We start from the raw sequence: 4,820 nt of genomic DNA on the forward strand, positions 1-4,820 counted from the left end.
GATGGCAATGAAACGGCATACAGGGAGAAGGTTCAAAGGCTAGTGGAGTGGTGCTCAGAGAACAACTTGGTCATCAACACCTCTAAGACCAAAGAACTGATTGTAGACTTCAGAAGGAGGAAGTCCAACTTGCAGCCAATCCACATTGATGGACAGTGTGTGGAGATGTGGAGTGGTGTCCAGCTTCAAGCTCCTGGGGGTGTATATGGATGCAGATCTCCAATGGGGTTCTACCACCTCAGCGGTAGTGAAGAAGGCCCAGCAGCGTCTCTATTTCCTAAGAACCCTTAAGAAGCTGAATCTGGAAAAGAAACTGTTGACTGTTTTCTACCGCTGCTCCGTTGAGAGCGTTTTGACGTACTGTATCTGTGTGGTTCTCCAGTTGTACCATAGCACACAAAGGCCATACGAAGCTGTACGAGGCTGTAAACCAATTTCTTTGCGCAAATGTACAAGTACAATGTGTAATGACAATAAAGGTTAATTTCATTTCATTTTCATAAAACGTGCTTACACACGCATTACTGTGCACCAGTCAGTGACCACCCTTCATTCAGAACGGCTATTATGTACAAGTTGTTGGTGTTTCAGCATCAAGAAAAAAAAAGGCAACCCATTTAACAGATAAATATACAGAAGCCTCGAGAACTGAATGTGAAATCTTCATATTCAGTATTTAGTGTGTTCAGCCTTTGCTTCTATTCTTTTCAGGAGACTTGCTTCTGCAGGGTTATTTGTTCACATCTCCAAAGTTCAGTCTTAGAAGTTGGTTGCATTTTTTGTAAGTAATCCCAAACACATTCAGTGATGTTGAGGTCTGGACTGTGGGGTGGTCAGGCCATTATTCACACCAGCAGCTTCTTTGTTTGACTAACAAATGTTCTCCTTTTTGTCCATTTTCTCACTGGCTGCTTATTGACAGCTACATATCCTTTACGTTTGACTTGTTTCAAGAAATTTGCTTGAAACAAGCAAAAAAGTCTGCCTATATATTGAGAGGATTTTACTCCATAAAATTACTTAAAACGCAAGTAAAAATGTCTAGAAACAAGATAAATCAACTTATAATAAGCTCACAAGATAGATATTACATATATTGTCTAGGTTTAAGATAATATCACTTGACAAGATATTATTATTATTACAGTGGATGTTTTCTGATCTTAAGCAAGATCAGCTCTGGAGCACAAAAGCTTATCCTTAAGGACTGTTTATCTGATGGTGACAGTTTTATGTGGTTGTTTAGGAGTCTTATTTTGTCTGTATCTTTTTATCATTTCCCCTCCCTTATACATGTTATATATAATCTCCTCAGAAATATCTGCTGAAAACTGAATAATGTGGACTTAGTGGCTGTTTTGACTGGAAATTAAATAAATGATTATTTAAAATAATTTTATTATTTTGCATTGTAAATCTGCTTATTTCTTCATGCACTGGACATGAATTATCATGTTGTGTGGGCTGAAAAAAACATTAGCTGTTTCCAGTAGTTTCTATTAGTCAAAATTGTAACATAAATAATATTATTTGCTCTTTATTGGGCCAACCTTCTCAATATTTGAATGAAAAATTAGATGCCTATGTAAATAACATGATATCAAATAAAGCACTGCATCACAAAAATGAATCTTGGCTGATTCTGATGTGCCTATTCTGTAAGTGTTTAATCTGTGTCTGTACACTATATTATGCACACAGTTTCACTATAACAATAAAATTTCCCCTTTGGATCAATGCATTTTAATGCCCTGATCCCCAAGGGGTAAATAACACAGCTTATTTATGCCTTAGTAAATCATTAATAGATGGAAATTTATGTTTAACGTTGGTTTAATGGAGGGAGATGTTTATCTTGGTTTATATATGGTTTTCAGAGGCTAAGAGGCATCAAGAATCAAGCACTACTGGTAATTTAAAGCCTCCTGGTGGTTTTAGATTTTCTGACCAGATTGTGGCTGTCAGAGGTGTTGTCACACTCCCAGCAGAGGAGTGAAATTCTCCACCCAGGAGAACGAGTGGTCATGGTAAACAGATGTGAGAAGACATGTATGTGTTATACTTATTAGTCAGTCAGAAAGAAAGTTCTGTATCATTCTCCATTCCACGGTCACAGCTAGACTGTTGCTGTGGCCTGGATCAACATCTGCTGATTCCTCAGGGGGTGACTGCAGAGAAGAAGGAGGTCAAAAGGGAGGCTAGTGTGCCAGGGAAAGGAATGAATGTGCGCTGTTGCGGTGGATGTCTCTCAAGTCTCCGAAAAAAAATAGACAAGAGCAACGTTACATTCAGCCCTTGAGGTAGTGCGACAGTCTTTTGTGTCATTTGGTTGAGTGCTCAGTTATGACAGTGTGGGCTGTGTCAGGCAAACTCTGTCAGTCAAACTCAGAACTGGAGGTCCACGTGAAAGATAAAGAAAATAAAGAAGAGAGACTGACTGGATGCCACCAAGAGGTTTATAGATGGGGTTTTTTCTGTGAGGAGAAAGCACAATACCTCTCTCATTCCTACAAAACAGATTGCTTGAGCTTGGCATGCTGGCGCTATAGATCTCACACCAGAGGCGGGTTCCAATTCTTGCCTGTCATCCTCAATGCAGCCAGAAGATTAGTTTGGAGATTCAAAGAGGGTGGAACAGTATGGGTTCAATATGGTTAGACAAAAGATCAGTGTTTTTCTGTAGAAAATCCATGCCAAAACCACTAAAGCCACAGTTCAAATAACCCACAACTGGCTGTAAACAGCTTTTTTGCACCTCATTAATTCATGAATGCATGAATTACAACTACAAGTCTACTGGCTTCTTGGACAAAATTCTAATGCCAGTGGTGCTCCACCACCAAAATCATATTTACTCCAGCCTTAGGCAGTGTGGATTACTTTACTCATTACTTCAAAACGTAATCTTACTACTCATAACCGTACTTCTGTATTTTTCTATAAAACACATACAAATCTGTACCAGTGGGAAAATACATAGTAAATAAAATAAATTCATTTAGCACTTTATTTAAAAAGACAAACATTATTCAAAAGGTATGTCAGTACCTGCCTTTGAACAAGTCACATCCAGTTACACTTAATTAAAGATATGAATAGCTGATGCTGTATGAAAGCCTAGAAACTAGCCAGTGAAGCAGTCTAGAACAGCGGCCTTGAAATGAAGCTGTAATCATAGATTACAGAGTTGTTCCTGAATGAAAATCGAGTCAGGCCTGTTTAAGCCAGGTTAGGGCTCAGGACGTCAGGTTAGTATCATATTAGCATGATTAGATTTGACTGACTGTTTGCTGAGTTCACTGAGTTTCCCACACTCTGCACAATTCAACAATCTAAGTCATGCAGCCAGATGTTGCAGGTAGCACATATTTCAAATGCATCACCCATAATTCAATTGGTGTGACAAAGCTAGCTTCGTTTTCTTCATTGTACTATTCTGCATTTTGTACCAACTTCATGAGTTACAGCTTTTGAGCTAGAACCACAAAACATTGCAGGGTTGTACTCATATATGGGAATGGTGTACTTGTACTTTATGGTCTGATTGTGCATATGGTTTTCATACAGCGGTCATCTATACATATTTTGTTCCCATTGGAAATGAAGGTCAAAATGTGTAAAAACTAAAAATGATGCCATCATCCAAATGATTAGCAACCATTTGGAATACCATAGCAATAGCCAGGCTGCACATTAGCAACAACCTAACATCACCTTAGCAACAGCTTGGGATACCCTAGCAATGGCCTAGCAACACCTTAACAACCACCTGGGATACCGTAGCAGCAGTGTAACAGCACCCTAGCAACCACCTGGGATTCCATAGCAACAGTCTAGCAACATTTTAGCAATAACCTAGGATACCATAGCAATATATTAGCAATGGCTCAGCAACACTTTAGCCACCACTTGGGACTTCAGAGCAACAGCTTTGTCAATCCAATCTAAAATTCAGCCACTTACTTTTCCCTTGTAGTTACTATTACCATGTTAGAAATATATGAGTAAGACAAGTGATGTAATTCTAATTAAATTCGCACCTTTAATGTGTTAGAGTATTAAAGGAAATTAATCACATACTGTAACGGGTACGTTGTGCCATGTTACTCCCAGCATTGGTCTTAGGCTTAACCTGGACCTGGGGAACCTAGGATAATGTCTTTAAGAATTCTAGTGTTCTCAAAAAGTTTTACTAGGACAAAGTTGAAGCTCCACAGTGTGCTTCTGCAGTACTGGCTTCATTCCTACCCTACTGCAGCAGTCTCAGCATTGCTGTGTAGGTTTTGGAAAGAATACCAGATGGTTCCCTGCTCTCACACGCTTACGTAACGCCCGGTCAGGTACCAGAACACCAGCTGACTGAAGATTGTCACAGAAGGAGGAAGAGGAGAACATAAACAAACAAACACCACAAGATGGTTCTTGGGATGTGCAGACTGTGGAGGGATTGTTTACTAGACATAGGATGCGGCTAAAGAAAGTCTGAAGATCAGAAGCTGAGAGTGAATGAACCCTGGAGGGTACTTTATATGGCAGGGTCATGCTCTTATTTGTCAAGTAAATGGCATTTTAGAAGAAAGGTCAGTGGTCAGTGACCCTGCTCAGGGAGATCCACCTGCCTGCAGGTTCTACTCCTGATCTAGCCAATCAACCTCTACTTAAGATTTTGATCAGGCAGTTTGGATCTGAACTCTTCTGGTAGATAGGATCTCCAGGATGAGAACCGCTGAGGTAGACTAAGGAGAATGTTTTCAATGAGCATTACTGACAATCATGGAAACACACATGATGAAATCTGAAGAGCTTCTGATTAGTACAGT

Source organism: Pygocentrus nattereri, chromosome 28, assembly GCF_015220715.1.
Source record: "Pygocentrus nattereri isolate fPygNat1 chromosome 28, fPygNat1.pri, whole genome shotgun sequence".
NCBI classification, from domain to species: domain Eukaryota; kingdom Metazoa; phylum Chordata; class Actinopteri; order Characiformes; family Serrasalmidae; genus Pygocentrus; species Pygocentrus nattereri.